This window comes from Passer montanus, unplaced genomic scaffold (assembly GCF_014805655.1).
Source record: "Passer montanus isolate IOZ18808 unplaced genomic scaffold, ASM1480565v1 scaffold113, whole genome shotgun sequence".
NCBI lineage: Eukaryota > Metazoa > Chordata > Aves > Passeriformes > Passeridae > Passer > Passer montanus.
In genome coordinates this window covers 1,168,538-1,186,006 of record NW_024357947.1, presented here as the reverse complement: position 1 = coordinate 1,186,006, position 17,469 = coordinate 1,168,538, and the positions used below count along the sequence as shown (strand labels likewise).

The 17,469-nt window shown below is 41.0% G+C and overlaps 1 protein-coding gene across 2 annotated transcripts in view; it reads left to right on the top strand.

The window, feature by feature from the left end:
* ZNF536 (zinc finger protein 536) overlaps positions 1–17,469 on the top strand; it is a 344,241-nt gene that overhangs the window by 322,911 nt on the left and 3,861 nt on the right. The gene's annotated exons all lie outside the window — the stretch shown is intronic.

Below are 17,469 nucleotides of genomic sequence, written 5' to 3'. Positions count from 1 at the left end.
GATCATGGATTCAACCTGTCTTAAATCTCAGATGTATGAAGTGGGCAGATTAAGGACATTTGTTCATAATTAGGATTCTTAAATGGATATCTGGGAAATGCTTCTTGGAATATTTATGGTCTTGTTCCAGCAGAGCTTCTTGTTGTGCAGACACTCTTTGTGTGATCACTGCTGCATTTCTTGTGCCAGTGGAGTCCACTCCTTTCAGACCCAGCCTAACCTGTGTATTCTCCATGCAAAAACAGAGGTGGAAGCCATTGAAATTAGAGAGCAGCTCTATAAAAGCTGAAGTTTGTCACACAGAATATTTTTTCTCCTTTGGGATATGCTCTTTGTCAATCCTAAGGTGCCCTGTAGCCCTAACAAATGTCCTGACACATCCTTGCCTTCCTTTGGCATTGGGGCTGGAGCGCCTCTTGCCCCAGCGCCCAGGCAGCCCAACACATGCTCAGGGCTTTGAGGCAGCTATTACCCATGTAAGCATTTACAAGTACATTTAGGCTGATTCCTGCCATTGGATTTTTACCCCCACCTGTTTCGTTTAACAAATGTCACCAAAATCCAGAACTCCTTTACTTGTAATATCTCTGATAACAAGAGGCACCCGCTAATGCTCCCAATGCTTATTGGTACAGATCCCTTGGCCAACAGGAGCTGGTGTGACTGGGGACACTTGACTTCTACCACAGATGACACAGCTCTGTTCTGATGTGTCTTTTTTTTTTGCTGACATAGTTTTCTGACATTCCTGGAGCCAGGAAAAGTGCACGGGGAGTTTTAGCATGGAGTCAGATGAAGCCTGGTGTGTTGTATTTGAGCCTCGTCATGTGTGAGCTGGGCTCAGCTTTCCTACCTGGTGCTTCGTTCTTGCTGATGAACACAGAAGACAGTGCTCTCGGTGTTTCTGGCTTGTTTGTTCCTGTTCTTGGTGAGCAGGCAGAGCTGTAAACCCATCTCTGTGAGGGACTAGAATCTCATCACCCCAAAATGTGCAGGATGCCCCCTTTGCTGGGGTCTGTGCCCTGCTGTGGTGGGGAAAGGGCATTGCGGGCAGCAAACCATGCCCACTGTGCCTTCCTGGGCTGGAGCTAAACTGAGCAGCTTGCTCACTTGGAGAGAAATGAGAGAGAGGAAGAAGGCAGGCAGGATTGCAGAATATGTGTGACCCGTATAGTGTGTGTGAATTTTTTCTTTTTTTTTTAACAGAGCTGTTTATGACCTGGTTTTGTTAATTTTAGTTATCCTGGCTGAAAAACGTGGTGCTATATTATGTGACTTTGATTTTTCAAGAGGACCAGTGAGGGAAAGGGGCAGAAATGGAAAGTTTCAGTTAAAGCAGGAAAAAGAAATATTTCTTCCAAAAAATATGATTTTTAGTATGTCAACATTTAAATGTGAATTGTTCTGATCAAATATTTACTGCTATCGGGAGCTGTGTAGAACATTAATCTTAATTTGTTTTTCTTTTTCTCCAAAGCAACGACTCCAACATAGCTAGGAGATCTGTGTCTTTAAAAATAAATAATGTAGCAGAACGGCATATTCTTTGGTATAGAAATGCTAGCCTGTGGCATCTTCTGCAACTACAAAGCAGTCTCGAGCGAACTTTCTTCCCTTTTTATTAATAATTCCCTAAATCAATGAAGAATCTTGAAAAGTTCCTCTTCACTTTGCTCCTGCACTCCTTGTAGCTGCAGCTCTTGCTCATGCTGGCTGATTCCCCACCACATATCATTCATTTGGATAAATCTGCATGTGGAATTTTGGGAGCACAGACTGCAACCTGCTAACTCCATGTGCAAATACAAAGCCCATTTTCTCTTCTAGTTTTTTGGTCAGCCCAGGGTTTTGGGTTTTTTTTTCCTGAAGGTGGCAGTGAAAGAAAAAAAATAACTCCCTTTGAAGATTTAAGAATTTTATTACAAAACAGACGGACAAGTACTGTATTTTACCCATTTCCCCTTGTGCCCATGAGCGCTGACAATGAAAACTACAGCTCCTATAAAGTGCTGATCAAATTGCAAAAGGTGGCCTTTCCCAGCAGCCTGGCACACTCTAGCATTATCCCAGCTTATAAATAAACGGATGGGCTGAGCCACTTTGGCTTTTCTTTTTTTTTTTTTTCTCCCTCTTAGTCCTTAGCAAGATAATTGAGGATCATAATGGTGGGAAAGGACTGCAGTCATCATTCGCTGCCTGTCAGGTATCAGTACTCATCTTCGTGTCATCCGTCACCATTGAACCACTCTGTCATCTTTCCCCAGCCTTCAGCGCCGCTCCTTCTCATCGTGTTCATTATCTCCGGCTCCGACCCAGCCCCCTCCCCCAGCCCCTGTAAATGCATCTTTGTGCGACTCTCAGTCTTCTGATTATGAATCGATGATCATGTGGTGTAAGAGAGATAGATGGCTTTTAGTTCCATCTTGTCTTCTCTAATTGTAAAATATTAGTTACATTAGACTGTGTCTTTTGATTAATGGAACTTATTTGGAGTGGCCTCTCCCAGCCCTCCCCCTTCCAAAGTCCTCCACTGACTTTTGAGAATTGAGTGATTTCACTTAAAGCAGACAAATAGGCCCTTCAGCAAGGAGATAGCTGAGCTCTAATATTGTGGGCAAAGCAAGCTCACGGAGCCAGAGTTGTGTGTGTGTGTGTGTATGTGTGTGTGTTTTTAAAGAAAGGCTTCAACTCTGCCTAGACAAATACAGACCATTTATTAACGTGCGTACAGCCGTGCTATTTTGCAAATCCAGCAATTCTTATAAAGCTGCAAAACAGGACATAAGGCTGAATGCCTTCTGAATTAAATTAATCTTAGATAGGAATTAAGAGCATCCTCGCTTTCACTTTGGATGAAACAGGTCAGTCCAGAACTTTGATGTATTAATGCTAGCATAAAGTGTTATCTTAATACTCTCTTTTATACTTACAGGACATATCATCAGCCAAATGTCTCTTCCTTGTACATCTGACACTGCGAGACATTCGTCCTTTAATACAAAATTTATCTTATTTGGCACTATTTACCTAAACATGGTCTGTTGATAAAGTCCTTGCTGTACAAATGGAAAGGCAGTTGACTAAATCCCTTATTATAAATAATCACTGTCTATCTTTCAGTGTAAATTCAAGGACATGTTCACTTTCAAGCTATCAGTTCAATTAGAAAAGGTCTATTCACTGTCGATGTCTATATCTCATGGAAATAGGAAAGCACAGTTAATAAACAAATCAAACTATTTTAAAAAATAGCACAGTGGATTATGAATTCTAGAGCCCATGCTGATGGAGACACTGTCAGGACACATGCTATACAAAAATATATACAATGTTATCTAAATTTTTTATGCTACCTTCAGGATTTAAATCTGACCTTTATGCCTTCCCTCTCCAAATCTTTGACATTATTTCAGAAGAAAATGCCTATACTATACCATATGTTAAAATTTAAAGAATAAGTTTGCACGCATAAAAAATGCTAGTTAAGCCTTTTTCAATTTACTTATTTCTGTTAAGAATAGGAAAACTGGTTTGAGGTTGTAAACAATTGTGTATACAGTAAGGGCTTAGGATTGATGCCTGCCCCAGAACTGAGGAGCAGGAGCAGGGGCTGCTCTGCCTTTTCCTGATTTTACTGTAATGACTGGGGCAGTTTCTATATCTGAAAGGCTTTCACCATGGTAGCCATGTGATTATAGAAAAATCTCTGTTCTTTCTGTAAGAAAGGAACTCTCTAGCCTTTCAGGTTACAGAAAGTAGGAATCCAGAAAGCTGGAAAAAGTCCAGAAACCCACAACCCCTTTCCGCCAAGATTTTTTAAATATATAAATATTTTTAATATATTGCACTATATTAATCACGTCCTATGGAATTTAAAGGAGCTTATCTAGTGGCCTGGATCTTGATACCTAGAGGCTGAGATGGAAAGGCTCTGTATGCAAGACCAGCACTGCTCTCCTCCATCCATGTGCTTGTCTGAGATCAGAATTTGTCTCCTGATGGGTATTTCCACACAGTATTTACCACCCTGGAAGCAGTGATTATATTTAATGGCAGAACTTCAGTTGACTTCTCAATATGTATTGAGCTGACCTTTAAGTTAAACCACAGATTAATTTTTTTTAGTTGTCTCTTTAAGTACATTTATAGACCTCTCTGTTCTGATTAGCATAATGGTAGACAGAGGAAAGTTACCTGCCCCAGATTATTTGTTGAAATCAGAGAAATTGCATCCTTTTCTCCAGCAGGCAAAATATTTTGTCCCCCTCTAACCACTGTATGCATTAGTTTTGTTGCAAAATGGTTTTGGTTTATACACAGAGAAGCCCAAGTGGGTATCAGTTTGCTTGAAAGCCCAGAGCCTGCCATTGATTTCACATAAGTAAATCTTCTCCCTGGAAGTTGGTGGAAGTCAATGAAGCTTCCCTGGGATTGAGTGGCTCTCCTGCAGGCAGCAGGAGCAAGGCTTTGGTGTGCTGGGTGCTGCTGGCAGGGACATTTGCCTCTTTGCTACCTGACATGCTGAAAAAGTTCTTCAGAGATATGTTGGGAGCTCCTTGTCTCTAAATCATTGAAAAAATACCCAGACACCTTAAATGGACAATGTCTCACTGCCCACAGAAATTTGGACTTCTCCAATTTTGTTTAAAATAAAATCCTCAGCAGCATCTGTTCCTCCACATACTGACTGCCACAGGAGCTGTTGGAAGGAGATTTTGGTTTTGTTTCCTTTGTCGTCTACGGGTTTTGCTGCACTTTCATTTTGTGCCCTTTCCTGGGTGGCACCTTGTGACTTTAGGGACATGTGTGACAGCAGCCTCAGCTCTGGCTGTCTTGTGCCCCCAGTGATGGTAAAATTCCCATCCTCCCAATTAGAGCCAGTAGTGAGCCCCACCCTGCCTGCAGGAGAGCTCAGGATGGCTGCAGGTCCTGCACAGGTGCTGGGCTGCTGGACCCTCACCTGCACCCTCACCACAAAGAAATAAATGCAAAAATAAATGCAACAAGGAGCACTGATTCACAAGGAGACAATGGAATGTGCCAGCTTTTACCCCCAGGCAAATTTTCGTGTGTGTTTTAGAATCTTTGTAAGTAAGGGCCAAGCTCCAATGCCCCAGCTCAGGGACAGCTTGGGCTCCTGCATTGTGTGAGCTCCTGTGAATTCCTACACAAGTATGTGGGATGACTTACAGGCTTTGTCGTATGCATAACCTTCAGCAATTTGCTGAATCAGGGCCTAAATACTGAAATATTCTTCAATAGTTCTGGCTCCACTATGAAACTCTAGAAGGCACATTTCCCTCTCAGTGTCTCTCCATAAGACCCATCAATGATAATGGAGTTACATTAGGCACATCTAAAGTTAATTATACAGTTACCTCCCTCTTGGCCTGTTTGTCAAAAAGAATACGATAAAAAAAAATCCTCTGTCTTCTAATATCTATTTTTATTTGAATTTTGATCTGCCATCTAGGCAAAAGAGTAAAGCCCACACTGAGAAGACCTTTGGTAGGTGGGTCTGGCTGTTTGTTAGCTGAGAGCCAGCGTGGGAAATGTTGTGTTAAGAAAATTTGCAGAAAAAATTCTATGGAAACCAAAGCAAAAGAAATATTTCGGGCAGGCTCTTCCTCTTAAAAATTAAGTGGGTGGCTTTCAGGGATGCTGATTTATTTTGGAGTGTGGGTTTAGAGGCATGCTTCGATTGGAAAAAACAAATTCTAATGTTCACTAAAAACTCAGGAATTTATAATGCAGAGAAGAGGTTGAATGAAACAGTAGATCCAGAAATTTTGCAATTTACTGCATAATAAAAAAGAAGTATTTTTAGTGTTTGTTTGGCTGATTTTTTTAAACATGACTTCACATTTAAATATGGTGAGCCAAAATCCTCTATCCCAAACACAGGTCTCTGAATATCTTTATTTTGGTATGTGAGCATATTGCAGGGGGATGCCAGGTTTGCCTAGGGATCCAGTGGTTTTGACATACTCTAGTTTACAGTACCTGGAGTGTGCTCAGTTGCTAATGTGTTTTGCATGCAAGATCACTGTGCTTCAACATGACAGCCAGGAAAAATGTCACTTTCTTTTTAATTGCAGCAGGACTTAATTTGGGGGAGAAAAAAAAAATCAAAAATTAAAATCGCATTCTTTGTTAGAAAATTGTTCTACAAGAGTCCAGTCGGAAAGCTTCTGGTACTTAATAAAGTCAAATTCCTGCCTGAGCGTTCACATGAGCTCCCATGGAAGCCAGCAGGAGTTGCACATGGGTACCGAGGGCAGCATTTTGCCCTTAGGACTGAATTTCCCAACTGACTATTCTTTTAGACTGTCTTTTGATTAACAATCTGTTTGCAGCAGGCTAGGGCCAGGGAGGCAGTGTATACCCCACTGTTCAAATCTGTGGCAAAATATTCTACAGAGAGCTACTTAATAAATATCAACTTGCTCCAATAGTCTTTGAGAAATACCTCAACAGATAGCAATCAATCGAGGGCTGAGTTGGGAAAAAAAAATTACAAAAGGACATCAAAGAGGTTCTCATTCCCAGTCTATTGCTCTATTTAAGGGTCCTATAATTCGGTGAGGTTGTGTGCTAAATAATTTGTAAGCCTTCAGAACATCCAGGTTATTGTTTGTGGACAGATGGTGCATCACATTTTATTGCTTATTCCTTCTGTGGTTTCTCATATGCAGGACTGATGTGCACTCTGAAGTCTTTGTTTCCTTGCTAAAATCTCTAATCTAAAACAGGCAATCAAGCACACAGACAGTGCTTCAGAAAGCATAATCATACTTTTAAAGGGGGAAAAAAACATTTCAGCTGCAGTTAGGAAGCAGATGTGTTCCCTGAAAATGTAAAAGGTTATCAGAAGTATTAAAATAGGGAAATAGACACGGAATTCGGGAGCGCCGGGGAGAGCATGTATTTTCTCCCAGTACTGCAGGGTAGGTGTGCCTTTTCCTAGGCTACCTGCTTTGTAGCTGGCTCTCTGTGGAGCTGGTGTAGCAAAAGCCTTCGGAGACCGGCTTTTGCTTCCACCTTTCCCCTGAGATTGGCAGTCTTTGTCTTTTACAGGCAAGGAGCAGCCGTGTTGTGATCCTGGAACCGCTGCTGCCCCGAAGAGTTAAATCATGTTGATATACAGGAAGGAAATGGAATAGACTAACTCTACTCTTTTCTTCCTACGGATTTTTCTTTTTATTCTGAAGATAGAATTACTGTTTGTAAGCATCTGAAAGTCATTAGTGGCTCTGCAGTCTGTCAGGTGCCGACGCAAAAAACTGCTGAAACTGAACGGGTTCCTGTGCGGAGTGCTGGGAATTTGTCATGTGCTGATGAGCAGTTATAATAATATATGAGCAAATCACAAGCATTCTGCAAATTAATCAAATTTTTTTTCCCCTTCTCCCTTGTCTCTGGGAGAGTGGCTTTGCCGGCAGACGTAGGTGAAGCAGTTTTACTCACAGATGGTAGCTCTGGCATCAGATGGAATTTATATAACAGTAATTCTGATTTCCTGCCAAAGTAGCACTGAAAACACCAGGGAGATTGTACAAGACAAGTCATGTGGTTTTGCTGAGGTTGTTGTGGGAAGTTTAAGGGGGGAAATCTCAAATTTTCCTCTTTGCATTTATTGTTTTAGCCTGAAGGGCCAGAAATCGTACACCATTCTGCCATCGGCGAAATCCAACACATCTTTTTTTATGAATTGCGCTGAAAGAGTGCTTCCCAGCTGTTGGAACTGCTGGCGGGGAGGGAGCCACATGACTCCTCATCCTTTCCCTTTCCATACAAGGATTAAAGAGGGGAGGGTTCAAAAGGTTGCTGCACTACATGTTGGAGTGAGGCAGGGTCTCCCTTCCCAGGAAGCGATGCCATGTTCACTTAGGTTATACTCCCTCTGGCATAACAAAACACAGGGGGCTGTTCAGGGCTTCAGGAAGCACACTGCCAGTGGGTCTCCCTCCTCATTAAAATGGGAGGGTTTTGAATGAGGTTAGTCGAGTAGATTAAGGCTATTAGTTGTGGCTCTGATGACATTTCCAGTTTGATCACTGGAAAACAGAGACGTGGGGTTTTTTACCCGTTAAGGTAAGAGCTTGGTGCACTTGTTATTTGGCTTTTGCACAGATGAAACATGCACTGATCTGATGGCAGATCCTATCCTGACTCAGAGCAGCACCGATCTGTTCAAGCCATGGGCTGGCAGCAAGGATGAGAGAGCAGAATAAGGCCCGGTGGCTTCTGAATTGGATCACGTTTTTAAAAACAAAAGCAGTCTTCCCTGGAAAAATATGACGGTGTTTTTATAATAGCCACATATTGAGTAATGCATGGAGCATCGCAGGACTGCTGTGACACTAAAAGAAAAAAATAGAGGCAAGCAGAATGGGAGAACTTTCAGGGGCTGTTTTTAATAAAGAGGTGAATTCTTTCTGCAGTAGGAAAAATGATAAAAAGATGGCGTATCAGCTACATTATGCAACAAAGTAATGCTGCTGTGTTTTTATAATGTAAGGCACTGCCCATTTGTTTTGGTTTACGTGACTGCAGTGAAATAAGTGGATTAGACTGAAACTTTAGCATGCTTCATTGCAGCTGGTTGCAGACATCTGTCATTCCTCAGCCATACATTCTGGATCATGCCAAGAAGAAAAAGCAAAGTCTGACACCTTTCATTTTAGAGAGCCTTTTATAGAAAAGAAAAGGAGAAGGGGAGAAAGCATTTCCTTTGTGACTTGATAAAAAAGACACTTTTTTTTTCTGTGACAACACCAACAGCACTTTCCAGAGGGAGAGGTCCTGCAAAGTTAATGCTCAATTTACTCTTTGCAGCCCTTTAATTTTTACTGTTTGATCTCCTAGTTTGTTGAATGGGATATAATAAAAATATGTTGGTTTATTTTTTTATGGAAACATTAGCTATATGTACACCTACATCAGAAATGTGCCTGGTGAAAGGTGGGTTGCTGTGAGTTCCCACTCAGGCTGTGCTCATGGTAATTCTGTGCTGTGATGGCACATAATGCAGAAGCATTGCCAATAATGAGTGGTTCTGAGAACTCCACTCACCAAATCCCATAAACAGATAATAGTGATGTTTTAGCAGAATGATTAGTGGGGTTGGGAGCTACTCCTGGATAATTTGAAATATTAGCTATTAGTGAGCTAGATATTTATTTACTTAATGTGTTTTGTTCTTCTTCAGTCTCTCTACTAACACAATGCTGGAGTTAGGGAATCGTGAGGTACATGACAAGTGATAATGTGACAAAATACCTTCTAAATTACCCCAGTTTTGTGAAAAAGCAACAACGAAAATGAAAGGAGAACATGGTTAGTCTAAGTGACATCATACATGCAGAAAACAGATATTCTAGCTTAGGGTCTCACTTCAGCAAATGTTATAGCACGTGGATAATTCCATCCCTTCCCACCCAGGTGATTTATGGACCGTGGGACTGGTGGGGAGGCTGGGTATCCTTACAGGGCTGTGCACAGAGGGGGCAGGTCTTTGTATGGCTCAGGCTGTGTGACTGTCCAGTTTGACACCAGCTGATGATGTGACACATCCAAATGTCGGCAGGAAATATTTAGAAAGCTGAGTATGGGATTTTTAAAATTCCATTCTGCCAAATAAAATAAATAAATTCAAGACAGTTGCCCTGAGTGAAAGAGAAAATTCTATTGCTTTTATGAATTGCTAGGCAGAATAAAAGATATTTGGTAGCAAAATCACTAACAAAGTCTTTCCTATTATCTTTTGAATTGAATGTTCTCTTTACTAAAATCCCAGTGCCACCAGTATAGCATTTATTCTGGGAAATCATAGGTACATTAAATTCAAATACAGCTTCATTCAAGAAGTGGTAAATGCTCCCTGAAATAATAAATATTTACTGAGACAATTAAAAAATATGACAGAACATTAGCGAGAAAACTTGTGAATGACCTAGTAGGAAAACTGAGATATTTTGCTCAAGGGGGTTAGAATGGGAATATAATGTTATTGAAGTGATTAAAACAAGTAAAGGAGTGAATAGACATAGCAATTAATTGAAATATGTAAGTAAAGGCAAAGGTGGGACTCTGAGCATGTAATTTTGATGATCAGAAGAACTTGGGGTTAGTTAATATTAAAGAAAAGTCTGCCACTTACCTTCAAAATGTGTTTCCATAGTTGCCGTCTCCCCAAAGCACAAGAGAAAGGGAAGGCTGTGAGGACAGTACCCTGCTCACCCCCTGGGCTTGGGTACCTCTCCCCTCTCATGTGGAGGGACACATCAGGGTTTGGGAAAACAGGGATTGGTACCACACGCGAGGAAATGGCTGGAAATGAAAGTTTGGCCAAAAAGACAAGCTCCTGTGAGTTTAGGATTATGAAAAGGATTGATTTCTATAACCATTGCCATTATGACTTTAGTCAGAGTTTGCCTGCTTTTTACAACAGGTATCTAGTGCCCTTGATAAGAACTCTGTCCTCTACTTATGTGTATAAACCAAAGTAAATAAATATGTAAAATTAAATGTAATTAAATTTCCCAAAGCATGGGACAATGATAGTCTGGCATTTCAAGCTCAATCAATGACAGCATTCCCACTAACCTCGTTTGGAGCCCGCTGAGGCTCCGGGCTCGTAACTCATGTTTGTCATGTCAGAGCCTCAACTGATGCCATTGTGCACGGGGCACCATGTGTGCACCCAGCAGCCGTGGTCTGAGACACACAGATCCTGAGAAAGCACAGTCTTCTGCCTTTATCTCGGAATTTTAGCTTTACTCGGTTCCCATAAAGTTTAATATTTGTTTAGGAAGACCTTTTCAGCTATTCTGCTGAGGCTATTCCTTTCTTCCAAGAGGAGATCCGTTTCCCTTCTAAATCAAAAGTTTCTGTGTGAATAACTTCTTCTGAAAAAGAAACAAATTCCGTGCTGAGTGGCTGGAGCTGAGTAATTCTGTTTTACCAACTCTGCAAGAAATGGGAAATGTTTGTTTTCCCAGAACTTACAAGTCTCTCTTACACCATCAGTGATTTCACTGGCCATTTCCTAATTCCCTTGTATTTAGTGCACTACAGATGGCTAACAATTTCCTCACTCTACCTCCAAATAATTGCAATTTTCATGTTCCACATAACGAAGGCAAAAAATGTTAAATTAGTGATATTTTCCATAGTTTTGTGAGTGAATCATTCAGTAAGGTAAAACCATAATGATGAAGGACAACAGTAGAATTTATCAGGAGTGCCTAGGTGACTGTTAACCTCTGTGTCAGACCAACCTGCACTTGGCTGTGTTACATAGCAGGGCTGATTTGTTGGTGGTTTTTACTTCTTTTGCTTTTAAAGGAAACTTCAGTGTGTGATAATTAGTGACTGTAGCCTTTTGAGACAGAAATTGAATAATTACTATAAGAACAGTTTTTATTTTAGGGAGAATGTGTGAAATTAACATAATATATTAATAATATGTGTTAGAGGCAAAGTGTAGCACCAACTTTTGCTTTTCTGTGTCATCATTAAACATTTTAGTGCACTCATCAGCAAGCTGAAATACTTATTTGGAAACACCAAGCACTGTGTAAGGCACTAACTTAAGAACAGACTCCACCTTTGATTACATTTCAGAAAAGCCATGTAGCTATCTGAGGTTTTAATTCCATCCAACTATTGAAGTTTTTCTGTTCAAGTAAAAATCCTCGATAGAATTAGTTACAGGTTAAGTCTTTTTATTTTTGAGCTCTTGTGCAGCCAGTGATAGTTCAGTGAATTTCCACCCAGCCCATACACTGAGTGTCCATCTCTGCAGGACACCAGGACTGCAGTGTCACGTGGTGGCTTTGGGATGGGTGCTGACCTTGGCAAGTTTTTCTTTTTTCCAGACATTCTTAATGCATTTAGGATCAGGCTGGTGGCTGTGTTTTTTCATGTGTTGAGTCTTCACCCCAAAGTTATCCTCCCCTGATTAAGATCTTTCCAGTAACTCACAGCAAAAGAAAGGCTCTTCCAGGTGGCAGCACCTGAGCTGCTCCAAAGTGCTCAATATTAGGGAGGAGGGATTTAAGTAACAAGACTGGTGCCATGAAAATTCTTCTGATGACCTGTAAGGACTCAGCAGCACTGAGCCTGGTAATGAAGGAATTCAGCTGAATGGAGGGTGATCAGGGGGTTGCCTTTGCTTTAGGAGTCCCAGTGGAAACATGTAACCCAAAGCCCAACCTTGGAAGCTGGAAATGTTCTCTGGCCATCCTAAAATCCAGATATCTCTGCATTTTAAAAAAATGTTGCTCCAGAGAAAATCACCAAAAATGCCCCAGATAAGGCTTTTTGGTTTTATGACTTTTCTTGGTCAGCATGAAATAGAATTTTTAAAATTTAATTTTGGTTTTTCTTGTAATCCAAGTAACATATAAACTTCACATAATATTGAAATTTTCCCAGAAGATCATCTTGGTTGGTCTTGGACCTGTGCGTAAATAAACATATACTTTTCAATTGTTTTATAAAAACTTTTATTACAGATACCAACCTGATTGGGTGTATTTTAATCTGTCTGGTATTTGGGGAGTTTCATAAAATGCATATTTTGAGACCAATAAAGTGGAATGGCTCAATCAGAACCATTATTGTCTATTGGACAAATATATTTATTCAGCATTTTCCCATCCATACTGTTATGCTCCAGATCCGAATGGCTGCTTTAGAGCCATTCTGCTCTCCTGGGTAATGCATGCAGTACTTGGGATGTTTGCTGCGGATGGGAAATGTATTTATGAAAATTTATACGTTAAAAAAAGGAAATTGCACTAGCCAAGATTTAAATGAAAATAGTTTTCCCTTTGCAAATGCCTGTTATTATGCTCTAATATACTTTCAAATGGCAGTGTTCACCAAGATGCTTGGGACCTGGAGGCTGTGGTCTGAGAGAGACATGAGCTCAGCCCAGCAGTCACTGCCAGAGAACTGGAGATGCTCAAAAAGCCTCTCTTCAAACACAGAAAGCACCTGGCCATTGTTGCCTGCTGTTACTTCTGAGGCAGCACGCACTTCATGTGCTTAGAGATGATTGTACCTCAAGTACAACCTTGGGTGGGGAAAAAGGACTCAGAGCAGCTCTGGGGAGCTCCTGGGGAGGCGTGGGCTTACTGAAGGTGTGAGTGCAGGCTTTGCTGGGCAGCAGATGTGTGATTACATGGACCATTCCACCAGCAACGTTGTGGGACCAAGCATCCCAGTGCAGCAGGCAGTGCCCATCCATCCTGAGCCACCGCAGCCCGTCCTGCTCCAGTGCCCAGGGCTGGCCAGAGCTGCCCTGCCCCTGTGGCATTGCTGCAGTGGCCCAGCATGTTGAGTCCAGGTCTTCAGTGTCCAATATCCCAACTAAAGAGATTTGTTTCTGAGAAAGTCAAGCCTTTGAGGCTTTTTCAAATATCTCTTTGCGAGGGAATAATTTGTTTTAAAGAGGTAATTGCTGTTATTTTTGATTTTCACCAAAAGGATTTTCTTAAACCAGGCAAAGAAATCTGAAATGAGTTTGCCGTATTGCATCTCAGTAAGTGCTATAGCCATTGGCCATCTAAGGAAAAACATTCTGTCAGATAATCATGGCCATTTTTGCATTTTAAGGGAACAAATGTCATATCTAAGAAACACATTTTATTCAGAGCTTAATTATAATTTATAGTACATTGCACAGCATTTGTTTTCTGTTCATCATGTTATTGCTCTTCTGTCTTTCCCCTAAATTTATGCATTAAATCGTGTGTGTGTGTGTCTGTATGCCTGTATCTGTGTATATATGTACACATATGCAATATAATACAAAGTGGTGTAGTGGGGACAACAGACGGCTTGTGTGTGATGTATTATTGGCATTTTTCTTTCAAATTACCATTTTCTTGCTGCTTTGGGAGAAAGCCATGATTTTGCTGTGATTAGTACACTTTTAACAATCTGGAATAAATTCCTGATCTTATTCATGTGACTAGCTCAATGCCCATTTTTACATTTTAGTGCAAACCCCTACATATGTGCCTGCAATACCACAAAAATAAGATGTTTCTTTGTGGAAATTTTATAGAATTTGGATGCCGATCAAATATTTTTAGAAGTGGAGAATTAATGCGGCTTGACCATGTAAATGATTTTTTTAATGAAAAAGACTTTAGTATTCATCACTCTTTCTCTCTCTCGTTTGTGTATTCCTTTGTGCTAATCTTAAATAATGGATCCATATCAAAGTTAATAAATTAGTAACTATTAGTAGTGTTTGGATTACAGTTAGTAACCCAGTGCCACTTCATTGACATTGACTTTTTATGTGTTCCAATAATACATTTTGAGTTTTAAAGATTAGACAAAGCAAAATACGGTTTGGCATGTACTTGAATCTTTAACAACTCTTGGGCAATGGCTTTGTTTAAATCCAAGGCCCTTACTTGAGGTAAACTTTCATTTAAGTGGCCCTAAACCCCAGACTGAGATCCATGTCTTTCTCAAAACCTACAGTTTCTGACTGTTCAGCTGATGCACCATGTTGGGCTGCATCAGTCATGCCATGTTATGAAACCTAACGCGATGTGACTGATGCAGCTTGACATGAAGTGTCACAAAGCAACATATCACATCACAAACTTGAAAGAGAAGAAAACAAACTTTGCTTTTTTTTTCCCCCTCAAAGCCTAAATTAATGAAGCAGCATATATTTTTTAAAAGGTGGACTAGTTTCAAACACTGAGGGATTTTTCTTAATATGGGCCTGCAGAAAACTTCTCCATCCTGGCCAGAAGGTACCTCTTATCCATGCTCCTTGTGCTCCCTAAAATTCAGTCAAAACTAGAGAATATGATGAGAATATGATGAGGGTCACCTCAGCACTGCCACCCCTCCTGGGTCTGATCCTGGGAGGTTTAGATCACTTTTAGAGGAGAGGCTTCAGCAGGTCCTGGAAGTGATCACCACTCCTGGGCAAATCCACACATGCTAAAAGTATTCTTTGAGTCCAGCCATCATTGTTGTCATTTTAGCTAATTTTGATTATTATTTTCTGCTCTTCCACTTCCTTAGACTGTCAGTTTCCAGGCAGAGGATTGCAAAGTCTTTCCACATGCTCAACCACAGCCTTCATAGAACATAGCTCCACAACAGGATTATTTCAGCTGCAAACAATACATTGTCCTCTATCCTGAGTTTTGATCAGAGAAAGATGCACACCATAGTTTGCCCCCCAAGTCCACCTACTTTCATTCTAATTCTTTTTCTACAATTGCAATGCATATCACATCATCTCCTGAACTATCAGGAAGATTCCTTTTTTTTTTTTTTTTTCCTGAAGGGCTTTCATATAATTTTATTGGGAGATATATAGTGGGTAAAATGCATATGAACTATAGCTTGCTAAGAAAGGACCTACCAACCACTTCTAGATAAAGCATTATAAATTTATTGCCAACTTATCTGGGAAGGGTTATTTTAAGAGCCTGCTGCCCACAACAAGTTTTGGAGCTAAAATTAATGAATGGGGATACCTAAAAGAAATGGGAATTTTCCTTCACCCCTTAGTTACAAGCAAATTGCAGATATTGTTATCTTTGCAAGCAAGAATAATCTCTACTTTTTGTACTACTTCTGCTGTAAACAATGTACCGCTTGCTTTCCTATGACCCTCACTCTGTATACATATTTATATATTATTCATATCGGATTAAAAATGAATGTGCTCTTTACCACAGTTGTACTGCATAGTGACAATACAAATTAACTTATTGTGTACTTACTTTTCACAAGGCAGTGATGTGAAATTTTGATGGCCTGAAAAAGTAAGTCGTGGGAGAAGCAATGCAGAACTGAATCCTTGTAGGTGCACTTTATATTGTCTGATTTATTAAAGTGCCTTGAATTAATAAATGACATTCTCTGCATGGAATTTTGAACACGGGTTTGAACTTGGTTCAGTAGTGGGCAAAAAGAGTTTGCTTTTAGTCTGGTGCATGTGAGGTGGTTAGCTCCAGCCACACTTTCTGCATTCCTTAGAATTTGTTCTTTGCAGGAAAGAATTTGGATGGCTGTTTATTAAGAGCTTGTGGGTAAAGCATTAAGAGCTGGTTGGTGAGATCATAGAATCACAGAGTGGCTTGGGTGGGAAGGGACACTAGAAATCATTTCATTCCAACCGTCCTGATGTGGGCAAGGACATCTTCCACTAACCCAGGTTACTCCAAGCCTTGTCTAACTTGGCCTGGAACACTTGGAGGGGTGGTGCAGCCACAGCTTCTCCTGTGCTAAGACCACCCTCACAGGGAAGAATTTTGCCTAATATCCAACCTAAACCCACTGTCTGTCAGTTTGAAGCCATTCCCCTGTGTCCTGTCTCTCCAGGCCCTTGTAAATAGTCCCTGTCCATGTTTCTTGTCAGCCCTTTAAGGTACTGAAAGGCCACAATTAGGTGACTCCTGAGCCTCATCTTCTCCAGGCTGAGCCATCCCAATTCTCTCATGCTTTCCTTACAGGAAAGGTTTTACATCCCTCAGATCCTCTTGGTGCCTCCTCAGGACTCGCTCCAACAGCTCCACGTCCCTCCTGTCCTGGAAGCATAACATACATAAACATGCTTGTTGGAGGCTTTGGGGGTTGTCACTCTTCTGGCAGTCTTCAGCCTATGAAAACAAAGGGGAAGGGGAGCTTTCCATCCTTGAGGAAGGAAACAAGGCTGCATTCCTGGGGCAAGGGCTCAGGACACCGAGTGTCCTTCCGTGGGGTAGCAAGCAGCATGGTTTGGGGGACTCAGCCTTCAGGTGGTGGTGTTGTTATTGCAGTAAAAATGGCAAGTTGTTTGAGCAGCCCAGGGCACTAATTCTGGTTAAAGTGAGTTCACTGTGCTACAGAGATGCTCATGCTCCTGTGCCAGCAGCTGCCCATGCTCCCATCTCTGCTGGGATGACCATGGCAGCATTTCCACTCCAGTACAGGTAGCATCAGTCCAGTTCACAACAGGTCTTTTTTTGTTCAGCTGGTAAAGTGCCACCTAAAAGCAGGGGGAGAGGGTCCAGCCCCTTCCCCGTTGCAGGAAACATAATTCTCCTCCTTTCCTGCCCCAGCATCTCTTTTATGCCTGCTAAGTAGTACCACAGCAGCAAGGGAAAATGTGCTCTTCAAATGTGGAGATAGGGTATTGTTTTTCACTTATCCTGGCTTTATGTAGATGGTCTGGCACATTTATTTATTCATTTATTTGAGCAAATTAAAGCAAGCTAAGCGCATTTGACCTCAGATGGTCCTGGTTTAAGTTAATTTGAGAGACAAAGCTCATAAAGTTCCAGTAAAACACATCAACAACTTCCCAGCATAGGTTGAAATGTGATTGTTGAAACATAACCTCCAAAACCAGACACAGCATGGAGATTTGAAGTCACAATAATCTGAAAAATATAGGAAAGCATATTGATAAGCCCCACTGAGAAGTGATATCTT